This window comes from Lepisma saccharinum, chromosome 14 (genome assembly GCF_977018435.1).
Source record: "Lepisma saccharinum chromosome 14, izLepSacc3.1, whole genome shotgun sequence".
Taxonomy (NCBI): Eukaryota; Metazoa; Arthropoda; class Insecta; order Zygentoma; family Lepismatidae; genus Lepisma; species Lepisma saccharinum.
This window is the reverse complement of record NC_139242.1, coordinates 53,562,130-53,574,254: the sequence shown is the minus strand read 5'-3', so window position 1 is coordinate 53,574,254 and position 12,125 is coordinate 53,562,130. Positions and strand designations below refer to the sequence as shown.

The 12,125-nt window shown below is 40.3% G+C and overlaps 1 protein-coding gene across 2 annotated transcripts in view; it reads left to right on the top strand.

The window, feature by feature from the left end:
* The window catches only part of LOC145998888 (mitochondrial adenyl nucleotide antiporter SCaMC-like), a 100,921-nt gene that overhangs the window by 13,137 nt on the left and 75,659 nt on the right, over positions 1-12,125 (top strand). The window lies entirely within an intron of this gene.

Sequence of the window (12,125 nt, the reverse complement as noted above, 5' to 3'; positions counted from 1 at the left end):
GTCAATAAACATGCTAGCTGATATTTTTCAAATTATCATTAAAAAAATTTCCAAAATGCTGTTACAAAGACTATAAAAATATTTTAGTTAATGTTTTAAATTACAATTATACAGTACATCCCGAATGTTTATTTTCACTGGGAGAAAAGTTACTGAAATTATTATAGTTTCATCAACACACTCAACAAACATTTCCATAGTAGGTTCATACATACAGTATCAGAAACAAGAAAGTATAATTACATTTTTTTTTAATTTGCATTAATCAACCTGTTCGAATATTTTACAGAGCTGTTCACTAGAAAAGCCTTTCTATAAAAACACATATCTATATGTATGGTGCCAAAGACAATACAACCAATTTTAAGCTTGTTTTTTGTAAAAGAATCGATTTAAATAAAACCGCACTAGTTTTAACTTGTGAGAAAAGCAGGCCTCTAACACTGTTTCTAAGGTAATTTTTAGTCTATCCTTACCTTTTTAATGTGTTGTGTTTCTGATGCTGGTCCATTTGCAACCTTGCGCTTCTAACCTTTCTCAAGGGGCCCTTTACACCCATTTGTTAACTTTAAGGAAATGGTTTGAGATAAGAGAATTTTTCCTCCTATACTTTGAAGGGTGCAAAATGGTCATATGTGCCGACGCACCCAAAAATTGTAATTCGTTCATTCATTTGACATCACTCAGTAGTGCTGGAATCCACTTCTTTATGCAACATTTTTGCTCAAGGTTATAGACATCCGAAAAAGGAGGAAGGAAAGGGTGGGCTAGCCTCTCCTGGAAAATGAATGTCAATCTTAAAAGTATATATTTCAGGCATATAATTTCATTTCAATATAGTAATACATTAGTCACACAGTTTATGAGGTGTATACAACCGACCCAACGAGGAAATGCGAGCCACTCCTCTCGTTTTAGCAACAAGTGACGTCACATGTCACAATCGGAGTCGTTGCCATCTGAGTGACCGAACGCCTTGAGCGGTCGACTTACAATCTCGCAAAAAAGTTTCGGGTTTGAATCACCCCCTGGCCATGGCTGGTTTCATTGTGAACGTCTCTTCGTTAATTCCATGTAATCAGCATCCATCTTCATCGTCACGATTCTCCAAAAGTGACAGAATATCCGCACAAAATTGGAAAAGATACATGATCGGCAATTGTTCTAGGTATAAAATAGACTAAACATGGATTAATGCACAGAGCAAAAAAAAGTTTGGAATAACCAAAAAATAGTTCCTCGTAACAAATTAAATGCTTGAATAGACGACAAACAAATTGTTGTTCTACCAGGACCAAATTCTTTTAGTAATCATTCACATTTGCTTAGAATTACCAAGAAAATTAGAGAAAATTGCCAAAATTAGTCAAGTCGACTAAAAATACTTTTCCAAACGTGTTTTGTGAATTCGGATTTTTTTTTTTTTTTGTAAAAATATTCATTATTGTGAACTTATTATGAACTTATTACTCGTGAACAGATAACAAGTAAAGTAAAAAGTAATGTTCACCGTCCATATATATCCGTGCCATGAAGGTACATTTAGAGGATGTGGGGGTAGGGACCCAAACATTCTCGATCTCGGCCACTTTGGAGGTGATGTGATCAGCACCGTGCTCCGACCGCCTCTGCTTGCCCCAAGGTACCTTTTTTAGGGTGAGTGAGCCCCAGAGCCGCTTTACGCGGGGACAAGGCCGGACATAATCCAATCTTAGATCACCCACCACGGGAATCGAACCCGGGTTTCCCTCGTGACAGGCAGACGCCCTACGGACACATAACAATTCCTTTTATTTTTGTTATTTTGCGTCGCTTGTCTTCCACCTTTGTCTAATCGCGACGATGAGGAGTGTAGACATGACGAAATTGAAACACTCGCAAAGAACACCCAAGCCAAGGCCTGGATTCGAACCCGGGACTCCTGAAATAACAATGTTTTTATAGAAGCAATTGCTCCCCACGCCCAAAAAAAACTGAATATAGTGCCAAATCAAAGAGGTACAAAGTGGAAATTTATATTTTTATTCAGATGTCGTTGCAAACTCCGGATCATTAGCTTTCGTAAGTCGCGAATTGTCGCAGTGTTAAGCAAAGAACCCTTTGCGTTCCCTATGCCCCGCAGGGAGCATCTCGTCGCACCGACACACGAGGCAGGGATCGATTTTGTTACAGCTAGACTGAGATTTGGCGAACCAAAACGCTTGGTGCTCCCTCTTCGTATAGCCTTCACTTCCTTCTGAGGTGAATTTTTCAGCGTTTCCCTTTGTACCGAAGGGAGTATTGAACTTTGGATGAACTCCGGCTGTCTTGGAACGTCGTGACCTTGGTAATATCTCAGCACCAGTATTCTTTGAAGCCATCTTTTCTAGGTTCGAACCCCACTCATCACGTCGCTCACTTATTTTTTACCGCACTTGCCGTCCTTGATGGTGTAGTGTTTATTATTATTTTTTAGAATTGTTCTTTTACCATTTATTCCATTCCTCGTCCTGACCACTGCAAGCCAACCTTCCTGGCGAAGTGGTTAGCGTGGCGCTACATAGTCAGGAATTACGTGTTGGAATCCTGTCTTTGTCATTAGCCTATAATTCCGCGAGTAACAGGTTACATAGAAAACGCTTTATTTGGATTAACTAAAAATAGTTTTGGTAAAAATCAAGAAACAAATGATTGCTTATATGATTGTTTGCCAGTACCAAATTGTTTTAGTATCCGTGTACACTTGTTTAAGTGAAATGAATTAATCAGAATTGCCCAATTTAGTAAAGGGGACAAACTGTTCTTTACTGTTATTAAAGAGCTTGACCAAACGTGTTTATCTTTTTTAATTCAGACAAATCAGTTCTTTTTGCGTAAAGCGACATAGATTAACTAAACTCTTATGTTGTGTTATAACTGTCAAGATTAATGCAAGAACGAGAATGTAGGTGATGGCCCTTAACTTGCATAACATATTTTTTTTCTGCAGTATATTGTTAATATTACACAGGTTATTTCGAGACTTCTATTTGGGTTATTTTACGTTGCTTCTGTACACTCATGTTCACATAAAGGTCATTTTTTTGGGGGGGGGTTGAACAGTTGTGCCACTTTATGTGAACAGGAGTGTACTTTTTGGGTTAATCGCGACGGTGAAGATGAATGAGGAACAGTTCATTAGACAAACACAATGATTGATGCATCTATGCCTGACGAGGGTTCGTGTGACCTGTGGCTTTCTGGTGCGTTACGCTACGAAACCGGGACTAAATATATTCTCTCTCGTGGTTGCGATAGGCGTAACTTGGTGGAGGCAAGAAAGGCAATTGTCCCCCTAAAAAAAACAGGTTTTTTAAAATATGGTACTTTTGTTAACCTTCTGTGACTCGAGGAGGAAAGTAATAACTGATTTTTATGATTTCACAAATGTAACAGCAAAATAGTTCTATATGCTATTTTTATGGGATAGAAAACTTTTCGGTTCAACCCCCCAAAATTCAAGCCCCATGTTCGACTCTGCCCCCCTCCCCAAAGTTAAGTAACGCCCATGGTAGCAGTTAATAGCAAAATAGTCCCAGGCGCTATTTTTGTGAGAAAGCAAACTCATTCTGCCCCCCCTCCCAAAGTTACACCCATGGCCACAACAATGAAATTAATAATTCTGATGAAGCATGAGGTAGAATCTCTCAATAGAGTCTTTAAAACATTGACATTTGTGAAATTATTAGTAGTTGCTAAAAATCAATAAAAAGTCACACTACAGAATATTTTTTCGTCTCTTTGAATCACAAACTTCCCTCTTTTTTTCTGTCGTGGTTCCCGACAACTGCAATTGCCACTGTTCTGTAGCAGTTGATGTGACGAAAGCAACAATCCTTTTTGAAATGTTCGTGGACTGTAAGATTCTGGAACCTACCTAGACACTACCGTTAGTTCACAGAGAGCGACGACCCGTGCCTATGGTTAACGTGACGTAATTCCCGTGGAATTCAAGGGGAACTTAACACATGCCCTGTATGCTAATTCTGCTTGTTGTTCTTACGTAGTCTCAATTCTTCGTACATAACTTAATAATTTGTTTGTAATTTTTCTGCGGAGGGAGGCAATGGACTACGGATGGTATCGAGGCTACATTGTTAACGAGACTGAGACTTTGTGTTCGAGACTCGTTTTTTCCCCCAGAACTATGGAATGATGCATGAAAAAGTTACCGATGCGAAATTTGCTTTACTGCACAACTTCTATAGACATTCCAAACGAATATCTAATCGGTTATTTATAGGTAAGTCATACGTCTTGTCTGTGGTAATTACAAAGTGAACTTGCTGTACTCTATCCCAGGAATCTCTTGAGCAAGCGAACGAAAACAAGTCTCTGCGCAATAGTGACGCGAGAGGGCCGGACCAATGAACCGTGAGATTGAGTTCATGAAGAGGAAAATGTGACTGCAGCTATGCTTCGCTCCACCCACTCTTTTTTTTCCTTCCGTTATGCGCCCCCTTGCTCCATAGATTGCCAGGACAGAGTATAGTGGCAATTGTGAGTCTGCGCTGCGTGGTTGCTTGTATATACAATTGTGCCATGTTTTCGAGGGTTCGTAGCGTTGAAACGGTAAGTCAAACAAAATATACTATTATCAGTGAAAGATTATGAAGTGACAAGCTATATGTGTGTGTGTGTGAAACGCCCTCCCTTGCCCAGGAAAACAAATGCTACCACTACCAAGATAGAGGCGGCAAAATCTCCCTCGGACAAGCGAAATAGCGTTACGGTCCAGGTTAAGTTCGTGTGTAGGAACCGGTGACCGACAGTGCATAGTGATAAGCCATATCGAATAAAACAAAGACATATGTACTTTCAAATAACCACCTCTTTACCTGTAGCCGGGAAGCGGCTAGCTGCATACCTGAAAATCACGGGTAGCGACATGCGTACGAAATGATATAGCCCAAAATTAACATGAAAATAAAAAGTATATTCTATTCATAATCAACAAAGATCAATTTACTACATCTCCCCCTCTTTCACTCTCACTTTCACTCACAGAATCAATCCTCACGGGGTCATCGACACAAAGAATGATACATGACATGTACAGGTGTTATGACGATAAGCCCTAATTATTGCATTCTCAATTAATTTTACCTTACTTTTTGTCTAATCAGGTCATTTGTGATTTTGCTCTAGTGCTACTCAAATCCTAGCCAGCCCTTACTTAAGTTCACCTTTTTTTTAAAAGAAACTAGTCGGCGCGGTGACAATACATTATTTGATCAGCATAAACAAAGGCGTCTCAACGGCAATTACATTCACGTGGGCGGACGTTTTCCTTTTACAAGACCTCACGTAGTTCAAACATAACAAATAACCTTCGTGGAGTGACGCAAGCATATACTCTCTAGCAGGCGGGACTTAAACACTTCGCCGCGACGAGCAATTCATATTACCAGGCAAATACTTTTAACAAATAATCACACATGCGGCCTGACCTAGCTAGCAGCGACACAGCACTGACACATAAAAAATGAACAAACCTCCAGTAGATTAAACAATTAAGTGGGCGGCGCTTTACTCTAATGACACGCACTTTAAACAAATACAAAGGAGCACAAACAACCATGAATTTAAGATCATTAAAAAATATCACAAGGAATAAGAAAAATTGACCTGAGACGAATAAATTACAAATGACAAGCGCGACGGGAGTTTGATATGAAGTTTCGAGTTGTGTGGGCGTTTTCAAAATGTTGACGAATTTCAAGGGCGTTCTCTAAATCAATCGGGCCGTCACGTGCTGACAATCACACAGATGAATACATTACCATCTCTCAGCTTCCGAGGTGCATTCTGGCGTCTTTATGGGTGATTGAAAACACATAGTATTCACACGAAAGGTTTCCTTGGTCGGGACGATGAAGATGCGAAAATTGTTCATACGTCCGGTTCCTCGGTTTCTCTTCCCCTCGGGATCGGTGAACATCTCCGTGGTCTGGGCGTCGGGACGTCAACGTGGCGGCTGGTAGGCTTCGTCGGAGCATCAACAGGGCGGCGTTGGTCGTCTCTCTCCCTCTCCGTGGCGGCGGATAGGCGTCATCGGTGTGGCTCGTCGTCTCCCTCTCTCTCCCTCCGTGGCGGCTGGTAGGCATCATCGGCGTAGTCTCTTCTGACATCGGGCGAATCGACGGTAACGCCCTCATCTCTCTTCTTCCTCTAGCCCGCCATAGTTTCCGGTGTTCCTCGTTTCTCAAAAATTATAAACGGCGTAAGGTAATCACGAAAACACGGTCTCGCTTCAACTTCTCCCAGCGGTTGAGGTAGGCGCACTCGTGTAGACTTACTGCCTATCACACACTGGTGTTCGCAAAACACAACAAAGTCCACTGTACACAAAGAGGTAGCACGAAGGCGCTCTCGTTACAAGAATCGCGGCAAAACTGTATACGGAGAGGTAGCACGGAGCTGCTCTCGCTACAAGGATCGCGGTAAGACTGTGTATCGAAAAACCATGTCCTTCGTTTTATTTAGATTTTGAAAAAAGACGCTAGGCGTTCGTTGAAGTGACGCTTCCGAAGAGGTCATTCCACTTTGCTCTATTGTCTCCCAACTGGGACGAGCCGTGCTCGAAGTTGAGTTTCTGCGGATTAAGCCTCAGCCTCGCTGTCGCCCATAGCTCAATTGCAACGGGTGTCCACAAACTGATCAATTACAACCGATTTGATCTGGCGTCCGTAATTGTTGCTTGATCGCGACGAAACTCCACACATCCGTCCTTGCACACATGCCGCTGCGCTGGTATAAGTTTCACATGAATCTGACCGCTGGAAACCGAGATATTTAAATGTTTGTCACTACGGTCGAATTTCCTAAGCTTTAGACGCATAACGTGATCCTTCAGGTGCTCACCCTTAAGACACGCGAACGTCTCGTTCCTCCCGTCGGCTTGGCAAAAATTAAATATGTATTCTTACAAATTAAAACTCTCAACGCTTTGAATCTACACATTTTTTACCGCTATGGACAATAATAATAATAATAATAATAATAATGACGTCGGTAAATCTGACTGTCACATGTGTGTACACTGTATGCAATATATTTCAAGACTCGGGACGAGAATGAGATTTATTCTTCCGAGAACGAGATGGATGTTTGTAAATCGAGACGAGACAGACCGGATCTCGACTCCTCTCATCTCGATATCATCCAAAACTGTGTCTCACCGATTGATGAGTCGAATCATATGACTTATCTCCACCTCATATTTTAAAGATGCCGACCTCCGTGGTGGAGCTACGATGTGAGGGGTCCCGGGTTCGAATCCAGGCTTGGACAAGGGTGTTCTTTGTGAGTGTCCCTTCATCAATTTCATAATATCGTCACTCATCCTCATCTTTTCGATTAGCCAAAAGTGGCAGAAAAGGAATAACAATTAACTAAATAACAAGACTCAACATCATTTTAAAGATGATAAAAAAGTAACGCATGGAACATTTTTGTTTCCACCTTTTCTAATATCAAATGATGTTTGCTACACCCTTTTCTTGAATGAATTCAGTTTTGTTTTTTGAAGCCCAACTGTAGATGTTATCTTTTCTTGGGTCACGAGATCCTACATTGGCAGACCAAAAATCAATAGCTGCTCCTGGTGAAGTGAACACAAGGATTTCATTTACATAAAATTACGAGTGCACTTCGCTGATGAATATGTCCAAATGATTTATTTAAAACGCACATATTCCGTTTGTGTCTACGCAAGTGTTTCGATAATAAATAACAATTAAATTTGTTTACTGCTTTCCTATTTGTATCTTTGGATTACTCTTTAAATCTTTCGTACTTTATATTTTGTACCCCAAACTAATAATTTGGTTATCGGATACTGTTCACAACTTCTTAATCTCAAAGCATGTCTGATTGAGTGTGTGTATACCCCTAATTGAGCCACCATATGCAGGAACACGGTTTCAAAAATTCCCATCTTGAGATCACCTACACCGGGAGTCGTACCCAGGGGTGCCCACAGGGGGGGCGCGTCATGGGAATTTTTTTGGGGGGGAACAACATTTTATACCAATTCTATATACAGTATCTTCACACAACACAAAAATGGGGGGATCGTTTCGTTTGATTGACTTGTTTTTTATTTTTAGTGATGGTTATAATGTACAGTTTTTCTGCCTACCTGTGGGTGATCGCGGCGATGGGTTTGAAATGAAACACCACCTCTTATGTCTTTAAATCGGTTTGTAACTGCTTAACTAACCTTGTTAAGAATAAGGTTCATTACACTAACAATATCAGTGAGCCTGAGCAGTTCTGTACGTTTTATGTTAGCAAACATGAAAGTGAACCTAAAGTAAACATATATTGCTTAAATATGCCTGTATTATATTTTTCCGCAAATTTTGTCTGACCAAAATACTCTGAATAAATAATTCAGCACAAAGGGATGGGGACAAATGTTCTACCTTTTGGGGGAATGCGTCATAGGCCTTGGGGGTGATGGGCACCCCTGGTCGTACTCGTGTCCCTTGCATGGCAGAAACCCTGCAGACTGGACGACCGCGAATTATGTGTGTGTGTGTCAAAAAATTACAGAATACAGAATTATTTTTTTGTTTTCTGTTAATAATAAAGATTTTTCCACACAACGTTCAGTATGTACAGTGGTGGAAAAAAGTTCTTCCCAAAAATACTTTAATGGCAGTAAATAATGCCGGAAGGGTAGGCAACACACATTGCACCATTAGGTGATCGGGTGATTCTGTCTGTCTCAAGAGCAACTCGTCTTTCATGCAAAAGCCAACAGGCACAGTAAATGTAGGAAAGTCACGTGACTTATCAGGTGGAATGTTGTTCGTCAGAAAATCGCCTTTTCTCAAGCTAGGTCGCAGAACCGACAAGAGCTACACGTTATATCTCCGAAAATGATTCCCCTAAAAACGTTGAACGAGACGCTAAAACAATTCTTGCCTTAATTACTGTATGTGCCGCAGTAGCACAGTCGTTAGGGCGTTTTATTACCATGCGAGAGATCTGGGTTCGATTCCCGACGGGGGATAATAGGGATTTTGTCCACCTGTTCAAGCTGCTTCGGTGCCCACCCAGCGTCGTATAAAGTGGGTACCTGGAGAAAACTATGGGGAAGGGGGTAGGGGAAGGCGGCCAGGAGCGTGGTGCTGATCACATCATTCCCACCTTCGGCCTGATGAAGAAAGCGTTGGGCCCCAACTCCACTAACTCCACATGCCCTATACGCCTTCATGACTTGGTGCAAAGCACAAGGTAGGACTTTGCTTATTAATTTACTATACATTTTGTCGGAACAAAACTTCCCAATCTCTACGTGGGCTTTCTTCCAAGTTCCGTAGGGATGTGAATAGGCTCCAATATTTCTTGACACAATTCATACATGTTATATTTCCTAATAAGAACAACAGCCGATATATATTTTGTGTGCGTGTGTGTAAGGGGGGGGGGGGGTATAATCGAAACATGTGAGGTGATCCTTTCCCCACTACTCACTCCATTCTCAGAAATAAATCTCAATCCCACACACTGAATATGCAGCACTTTCTACATCTTAGCATGCAAATATCTACATAGTAGCAAAGTAATGTGTGGAAAGAGAAAAATTAACGATTTGTAACGGCACTCTGGAAATTTTTTAGTTTATTTTTTTTCAATTTGAACTGACATTCATAACATTCATTAACAATCCCAATATTGACAAAAGAATAGCTTAGTCGTTCTGCTACTTTCAATTCTTCATTATCGTAGTCACCGTAACTCTCTCTCTCTCTCTCTCTCTCTCTCTCATCCTTCCCGATGGCGCTGTAGTAGAGGATTCGCCTTGTAATAAAGGAGTCCCCGGTTCGATACCCGGTGGAGACACAGTGGTTAGGATCCCACTTTAAACTGTAGATGCAGTCTCGACTAGCCTCTGGGTGCATAACGTGGACTTAAAATACCAAATGAAAATAAAAATAAAAATCACCGTAACTCTATACAAAGCCAGAGGATCCATTTTTGAAACCTGTTGAGGCTTAGATGTAGCATTGCATTCGTATCATTACCCATCATCTTCATCGTCGCGATTATCGCAAGAGGTAAAAATGCGATACAAAATAACCCAAACAGAAGCTTGGAATCAATCTGAATATTGGTTACGTTGGATACGTGGTAGAATTGTTTTAAATATCACTTCCTGTGATGTAATAGGGTTTTTGATTAGAGACCATTTGTATAATACATATCGTTGTTGCGAACAATAAGTAGTTTCACGTTCACCACACTCTTCGGTTGTTTAGAAATCGTAAGGAAAAAGGATCACTAAATTTCCGCTTTCACATGTCAATGAAACTTTAAAATAAGTTCAGTGTAGGTCACAAAAGAGATTTACATATTGTTATGATATCTTTTAAACACCACGAAATCTAATTCCAATAGAATACGATACTACTCCTTACGTTCCTGTAAATGTTCACCATTAGTCTGGCGAAAAAAAGTAACGAAGATTTCCGTGTTTCCTTGAGGAAAGATAAGGCGTCTGCTTGTAGGAAGCAAGCACTAACTGTTTCGATCATTGACCTTCACTGCCAGAGTGACTCACAGCTGGCCTTCCCTCGTTCCAGTGTGCGTATAAAACATGTATTTTATTTCGTTCGTTCCAATCCACAGTTATATCAAGCTAACATTCTAATATTTTCGTAAAATATGTATTAAACAAGTTGTATACATTATGGTCTTCCAGTGTGTTGTTGCCTCCTGCTACTTACACGCGGGAGATGGGGATGTTGTAAACATTTCTGAACCCAAAGGTCGAGCACGAAGGAAAAGTTGTGTAAGCATTGGAGGCAATAACAAGGTAATAGAAGTTGAAGGAAATGCTGGAATGAATTATATCAGAAATTGAGTAAAAACTGTTCTCATCACGCATAGGGCTATCAGATCGCTCTTCAGCAGAGAGTAAGACAAATTGTCTCAAAACGTTGGACACGAACGTATTTACTAGGACATCTTAGCATATAACAAGAGTATGACATCTTCAGCTCAAAAATTAATGTTGAAGTGAACGGTTGAGTTCAAAATTCCTCAACTGCTAATTAATAGCACGGCTGTATGTGATTTCAACTTGTGTATGTAAGACAGAACGTTTTTCGTCGATGTGGGGCCAGGAAGAGAAAACAATCCATGAATTCGGGAAGGAGAAAATTCACAATTTCGTAAATAAAGTCTGGAAGTTCTTGTTTATTAATATGTAAGAAACTACTATACACTGCGAAAAAACAGAATTGTGTGCCTTATTTCTCCAATAAGGAGAATAATTACTTGTTACTTCGAACAAATTACCGACACTTATATCGATAAAACTTCACAAAGTAAGCATTTTTATACATATATCCGGAGTTTTCCGGATCTAGAAAATCGTAAAGTAATTTCTGAGCTTTTCCGAACATCCAGTAGCAACCATGCACACTCTTTGATTTAAGCATACTTCTCCAAGGAACCACGTTATCTCACACTCCCCTCAGATTTTCTGTTTATCCATCTAATTTGAAGTTACGTGATGCCCAAAATACGTATAAGGCATTTGAGATTTGTTTCAAATTCCTTCCGGAGGCCAGACACAACTATAAAATGTAGGACACGTCCGGAAATAAGAATGATTCTTATAAGTCTTTTTATTTTCTTATTTAGCGTCGTTTTTCTTTCACCTCTTGCTAATCGCGACGACGAGGATGAGTGATATGATGAAATTGATGAAGGGGCACTCACAAAGAACACCCATACGCACGACGGGATTCGAACCCAGGACATCAGACATCGTAGCGCACTGTGATAACCACTGTCACGGGCGGAATTCTTATAGCCCTAATCGTTTCTCAAGCATTTTTCCTATCTTTAACTACACACGAAACATAAAGAACAATCTAAATAAACAGGTGCCAGTTCACACTCTAACCGTAAAAAAAACATATAAACGTGAAAATGCAAAATAATATTTATTTTTAGGTAGTTGTGATTTATTATTGTATATTAAAGAAATATATTAGTGATAAAATGACGGAAGTAGAGGAACTTCGCCAATGAAACACTCATGCCTTATGGATATTTGTATTTCTTGCCGAACAAGGTTCCGAGTT